Genomic DNA, 7714 nt, shown 5'->3' on the forward strand with positions numbered 1-7714 from the left:
AAAAAAAACTTCACATCCTAAATAAGTATTGACTTTTCTCAAAATAAGCTGACTCTCATGAACTCAGATATTGAGATAAGTCAGTGTGGGAAGAGGGATCTCAGAGATCTTAGCCCCTTAAAAATGCTAATGACACATATTTTCACTAGAGGGTCTTAACTGTGGATTTGAATAAATATGCTGCTGAGGGAAAAAAAAAGATTGGTTTTAATTATTGAAATGATTTGTTGGCAATAGCAAAAATAGTGCTCAAGATATAGCCCTCTATGTCCCACACAGGCAGGGTAAAATCAAAATCACTTGCATGCTAAACCAAAGAGGATAATTAGTGATGGAAATTCTTGGTCCTGCCAGAGAGACCAGAGGGATGTTTCTGAAGGCGAGAGTTCATAGAGTCCCCTCCTCTGATGTTGTTGGGGACCACAAGTACATTCAACACATAGGTACCCCGATGCCACAGGGGCTGAACTGTATTAATTATTATTCAGTGGCGTTAAATTAATGGAAACCATGTTGGAAAAGAAAGAATTTATTTTTGATTATAGGAAATGTCTGGTATCGCTTGGGAATGGAATGACTTTCCTAAACAAATGAAATTAAATATGGTAGCTTTATAAAATAAGTTTAATTTATGCCTATAATTTAATTGAGTTGACCGATAGCCAAGCTCATTCAGCCACTTGGGCACTCAGCAGCTTCAGTGTCAGTAGATCAGTTTTTCCACATCACCCTTGTTCAAAACAGGATCCTATTTAGAGTCTTTCCCTTTTACAACTCACCAAACCCATTTGGTGCTATGTTCTGTGGATGCAATTAACTAGCATTAGAAAGCTCTGATTAAAGCATTATGATTAATTCAAGCATAGCCATTTCCATTTCATCACTTCTGTTCATTTGAATCTGTGCTTAATGGCAATTTTTAGCCACTGCTCCTTTATTTAAATAAACAATCATTTTACCAGTAGCAGAGAAGGAGAAAACTGGGGTGACATAGGGTTGAGTTTTGATCTATTTGCAGGTTCTTCCAGAGCTGGGTGCTAATAAGTTTATTTATTCTGAGAACATTTTTAGACTTGAGTTTTTTGTCAGAAATGGATTTCAAAGGAACCTTAAGGCAAACATTCTCTCTCACTGAAGTATTGAGTACCAAAGTGGTATTTGATGTCCAAGGAACTTGGAAAGCCTTCAATTTTTATTGAGCAAAGAAGGGCATAATTTTCTAGTATCGAAACTGAAAGAAGGAAAAGTTCCAATGTCTGTATCTGCCTCACAAGTGCTCTCTTCCACTTAGACTGCTTCCTCCCCTAGCTGCTTCTTTATTAATGGTTTTTCTATTCCAAGATTTCTGTACCTTTATGTTGCTATCTATCCCCAATGAAGAAGAAAAACTTGTCTATTGGATAAAACATTGAGGATTTAGTTGAAAAGGGATCTAATGAGCTGACCTCGAGAGCAATAATAAATACAGAGAATGAGCTCACCCACTAACAAATGCATGGGGATAGGGACATTTCGGCCATGTATCTCAGTATATTAACTCTCACTGATCTTCCCACTCCCGTGCACTATGATGAACCACATTTAGGTTGGCGTGGGTTTGTTCCATTCTTTAAAAATGGGGCATTTTGAGAAGCCAATAATTGATAGCGCTCTGAAGATTGTGCTCAGGGCATTTTCACCACTGAAGAATTCATTCCTCCCAATATTACTATTAACTCCATCCTCCTACCGAGAAGACTTGAAATGATTGAGGGAGGAAATTACGCCAGAGAAGTGGCAAAGTTAAAAACTGCTCCAGTCCTGACCACATGCCCTTGGTATATGTTACGAACTATGTAGAATATTTAGTGAATAAATAGCATAACTATCACATTATATTTTCACTGTGTAATTTCTGTCCCCGAAATTGAGACAGTTCATGAAAGGAAAACAGATTGACACCAACGAAACCATGAAACTCAATAGGATAAACCATCTGAAAGTGATTTTAAGGGAGGAACTTCAGATGTCTGTTTCAGTGAAAGGCATGAGCAGTGAGAGCCTCTGTGTTTGTGGGCACAGGGCTAGGGATGCCTCTAGAGACTTTAATCATTTAAAGAACTATTCTTTTTTTAAAAAAAATCTTATTTTTCGTAATTCATGCAGGAGTATTTTTATGCCACAGAACCGTTTCAGTAGGTGGTCATCTGTGTGGTGAAATGTTAAGGTATTCAGATGGGCCTATTGAATCTTGGTAGAAAGCTACATGATCCCAAATCACTTGTATTTAGGATCTTGAAGGAAGGCAAACATTTTTATTAGGCTGAGACACAATTTATCAAAGAGAGATATTCTAATATAAATTCATTATATGGTGGTATGATATAGGTATACTATAATATATTTATGTATTATATGCATAGTATTTTTTATGAACTAGCTAGAATGTATTCATGAGATTAATCAATTATTATCCACCACCATGTAGGAGTGAGTTTGTGAAAGAGAGAACATTGGGCTGGAAGATAGACAATTCAGATATAAGTTCAAACTCTTCAAATGGCCTTGGTAACAATTATTCTGCATATCAACACTCCTATCTGGATAATCAGCATGCCAAAGGCAGTCCCCATAAGGATCATCATGGACATCTAAATAAGACAATAGCTGTGGAGTAATTTTATAAAAGTGCAGCACTGTCTCATCTTACATGACGGTTAAGTTCTAAAATCAATACATGAAATGAAAATCAGCTTAAGTCAAAATTAGCCGTGAATAAAATCTTTAAATATTCCTTAAAGCATACAATTTACGGTAGGGTTGCCAAATTTAGAAAGAAAAAAAAATTCTAGAAAAAAGTTTTCTTTGTTAAGCTACAATTTAAATTTAATTGAGTGTCCTATATTTTATTTGACAACCCTAGTTCATGGCCACCCCCACACACCGTAAGAGAGCCGACGTGATCCTCTTCCGGTTAGTCCAGCACAGCTGGCTTGCCTCCATTCTTGGCACAGATCTCTTTCGTTACTTGAGAACCAGGTGGAGAAAGTTGGCTTAAGATCCAGATTGTATAAAAAAAATTTCACTTTTGAGTAGCAGGCTCATACTCCATGAGGTGAGGGTTTATACACAGGCACATAGGACCTGAGAGAAAGCAGTTACTTCTTTCATCCCCTGCTCCCTTTAGGGCATCTGGTTAATGAATAGAAGGGAAGAAGCAACTACAGTGTTTGTTTTGCTTTTGTACTGGCAAGCAGTTAAATTAACATGACTTAATGTGCAATGTAAGGGTTACATAAAATGCCATAAAATATCAGAAAATTGTTATTGTAGTAACTTCTAATCCCACCTGTGACCTCTAGAAGAGAGACTTGGTTTTCAACCTCAGACACATCTTGGTGATCTTGGGTCAGTCTTCAAAGCCTCTCAATACCACATCCAGTCTCTTTCACTTCAAGTTATAGTTACCTTTGGGAGGTGTGCTCTATACTTCCTACAAGAGTTTTATGATGCAGACAGTGCTCCACTTTGAGCAGAAAGATCTTCACACAACCGTATATCACAAATCAGAAATGGAAAACAACATCAGGCACGTGCATTCATCACCCTGACAGCACACCATCAAAATGAGTCATTGAAATAGAATTGTGTTTTATATATACACACACACACACACACACACACACACACACACACACACACACACACATATATGTAATTGTTATATATGTGTGTGTGTGTGTGTATACATACATACACACATACATATATACATACATATATGCCATGGAGATAGCACAATGTCTCCTATTCAGTGCCCAGATAATAGATTATCACATAATCTATTACGATCCTCACCTAAGGTAGAACAGACTATCTCCATAAGGATGTTCACTGCTATTGTCACTTGTTTAAAAAAAAAAAATCCCCTGTCTTTTGAAACCAAATTACTGCAATTAAAGACTCAACGAAGCATGGGTAAAATGCTATTAAAATTAAAAGTGTAGCTATAGAAGAATGTGAGACCCCTAATTAGTTCGATGTTTTAAAAATCTGAGTTATTTTATTTAAAATTTAAAATATTCACTCTACATTTATAAAGACACCTTATTCATGCAGCTTACCAAAATAGTTCATGAGAACGTCAGATTTCTTTGTGATTTGACTCTATTTACTTTAGCACATTCAATCTATTGTCAAAATATGCACAACAGCTGCAGTGGTTTCCACATGAGGGAATTCCCAACGATTGAGAAGCTACCATGCTCTGAAGAGTTCCTTATTATCATTTCCATCCTAAAGTTAGGATCCTCTGCCATCATCCCTCTGCCCAGTGAGTAAGGTGGCAAATACCTGGAGCTGGGCCCAGTGTGTTGTGAATGAGGGAGTCGCTTTTCTAGCAGCTCCAGAAAGCATAAAGTTGTGGCTATATGTTCTTGAAATTTAAGTAAGTTAAGTGATTTGCACCCTAGTTACTGGAATATTTCCAGGAACTGAGTAGACATAGTGAATTTCCAAATGCCCTTCAAAAGAATATTTCCTTTTTTATTCTTTATTTATTTTTTAATCATGGATGTTATCTACACTGCCTAAGGGATAGCAACATAGATGGATAATTATTTGGTGGATTCAGACAGAGAGCTAGGCCAGGGCAAAGGAAGCAGGATGGAGTCCATCTGGTCCTTTCTCCTTTCTTTCACTCCATCGTTGTTCACTCAGTACGCAGAAAATGCTGAGGTTTTAAGTTGTCTTGATCACCTATTTCTGCTTTACAAAACTTCTGTCCTCCCTCCCTCTCCATACCTCCCTGCCACATACCTTTAGAAAGGTAGTTGATAAACCAGGAATCGAAACAGAAACGGGAGTATACTGCCTTGAGCTCACCTCTTTCCTTCTCTGGACCCGTCACATGTATAAAATGAGGGAAGAAAGAAGCATTTGGACTAGTTCCTACATTTTCTCTCTAACATTTTCTACAGAAAATTGTTAAAGATGGTTTGAAATGATAAGTTCTACTCTCCGAAACATTTGAGACTAGATGGTGCCATTGCGAGACCTGAGCAAACATTTTAGCAGATACAAAAGTAGGCCTGTGAATATAAAACAGCTCTTTTGCTCTTTCTGGAACTCTGTCAGTGGGATCAGAATGCTGCTAAAGAAGCCATAATAAGTTCAGTGAAAGTTTTCACAAACATCTTTTCCCACAGGCCGGACATTATGTCATATCTTAGGCTGAAGTAGTTGATGTATTTTACTTTCTCAGCAGAATAGCCATCAAAGGATTTGTGTGTGTGTGTTTGTGTGTGTGTGTGTGTGTGTGGTGTACACACATACATGCCTGCACGTATGTGTGCGAGAGATTAAAAGTTACTGATGTTTTCATTTTTTACTAACATTTTCATCACATCTGACTAAATCGAGAGTCTCAGATTACAGTGTCTGTGGCCAGTTTGCTTCTTCCAGTGCTCAAACTTGTTTTACATTGTAGGAGTCTTCTCATGCTTAGTGAAAACGTTTATGGTTTTTGCCTTATGATTGTTGATTAAAAGTGTGCAGCCTCGAAAAGCTATCTGCTATACAAACCAGTTCTGTAATAGTTAAACTGAACAAATGTTTTACCTAGTTTAGTTCCTTTCTCTTTGTATTGTGATCTATTTTATTTCTTCTCATTTTAAACGTTCAATGTGTGCTTGAAAAGAAGACATATTTTCAAATTTGGGGTACAACGAGCCATTACACAGACTTACTATTTTTGCTCTTAAACCTTCAATATCCTTTACGATTTTTTGTCTGCTTAGTCTATTAATTACTAAAAGTGGGGAGCATGGAGTTCTTGTTGTGGTTGGGATTGTTATCATCTTTCTCACTGTTTAGTCCATTTTATCTCCAGCATCAATATTGTTTTTATCAAAAGCATTAAAGACTCAAGATTATTTTTAACTTCCCACACCACCTTGTATAATTTCACTGGCTGTGAGCATATGCTTCAGACATCCTATCTTATTCAACAATTTATGTTCCTTGTCACAAGTGAAATTACCTTTATTTTAGATTGCAAGGTCAGGTAAATCTTCTCTGATGTGACAATTAAATTGAGACCTGAAAAATAAGAAGAAATTATTCCAGAAGAAAGTGGAAACAAGCTCATTTCAGGGAGCAGAAACGTTATTTGCAGTAATCTGAAGTGGGAAAGTGTGATGTTGTGACTTGTAATAAGAAATATGCATTTGGTCTTCCTCTTGTCTTACACAGAGCTCTTAGAATGCTTGGACTTTCCTAGACAATGAGAGTGATCAAGGTGTCTCTTGTCATGTTAATGAAGTAGTTTTTAGACCTCACCTAAGGTTGGGGGCTGGATGCCTGAGAGAACAAACCATGTGATTAGAGGTTGGAACTTTCCCACCTAGGGAGGGGAGAGAAGCTGGCAATCTGTTCATTTACCAACGACCAATGAGTTACTCAGTCCTGCCTACGTAATGAAGTCTCCAGAAGCACCCAAAAGGACGGGGTATAGAGAGCTTTCCAGGTTGGCGAACACGTGGTGAACTGGGAGAGGGCATGGAAGCTCCACACCATTCTCTGTGCTCTGTGAATCCCTTCCTTCTGGCTGTTTCTGAGTTATACATCCTTTCATATCAAACAAGTAATGTAGTAAGTAAAATGTTATCTCTTGAGTTCTGGGAGATGCCCTAGCAAATGAATCAAACCCAAGGAGGGGGTGATTGGAACCACCTCTTGATCCAACCATAGCTGATAAACTGGTGTCTGAAAAGGGACAGGGTGGGGACAGTCTTGTAGGACTGAGCCCTTAACCTGTGGGACCTGACACTGTCTCCAGAACGATAGTGTCAATATTGAGTTAAATCGTAGGACACTCAGCTGGTGTCGTGAAGCATTGCTTGGTGTGGGGAGAAAAAAAAAAATCCACATGTTTGGTGACTTGAAGTGTCAGAAGAAAGATGTTCCATGTGAGTGGTAAAGAAGACAAAGGAGTTAGAAGCTGGAATTTTTCCATTACAGAAAGATACTGTTTTTATCAAGAATTTGAAAACATGCAAGCTTGAATGAGAAGGAATGAGGCTCTTATGGGAAGCAAAGGCTAGGTCATATAAAGCCTTATGATCATTTTAAGGTTTAAAATATTAAACATTGAATAGTTCTAAGCAGTGAAGTGCCAATTTGCTGTATGGAGAATGGGTTGGAAAAGGGTAAGACTGAGAACAAAGAGAGGGATTAGCAGGCTACTGAAAGCGTTCGTGTGAAAAATGACAATGACTTGGATTAAGATGGTAGCTGTGGAGGTGGATAATTGGTTGGATTTGAGATATATATTAAAAGTAGAATCAATAGGACTTGGTGGTGGAACAAACAGGGATATGAGAAAAGGAGGTATCAAAAGTTTGGGCTTAAAAAATATAAAAGCTTATCCTTATACGGATTATACAAAATACTTCACATTCATTATCTGATTTGATCCTCATAATAACACACCAAGATCAACATTATTATCTGTTTTGCAGATGGCTCACAGGAGTCAAAAGGACTGCCGTTAATCCAGTAATTAATCCATAGCTGAAACCAGAACCAAAGTCTATAATACTGGTCCAATTCTCCTTTATGTATATAGTTTTATTTCCTCGGTATGTGTTTAAGAAATAGAAGAGAAGATTCTTGTACCAGTTATCAGAGTTGATATTTCTGCCATGTCCTCTGTCACTGCAAAAGTCCCAGCCAA

Source organism: Pteropus vampyrus, unplaced genomic scaffold (assembly GCF_000151845.1).
Source record: "Pteropus vampyrus isolate Shadow unplaced genomic scaffold, Pvam_2.0 Scaffold30, whole genome shotgun sequence".
Lineage (NCBI taxonomy): Eukaryota > Metazoa > Chordata > Mammalia > Chiroptera > Pteropodidae > Pteropus > Pteropus vampyrus.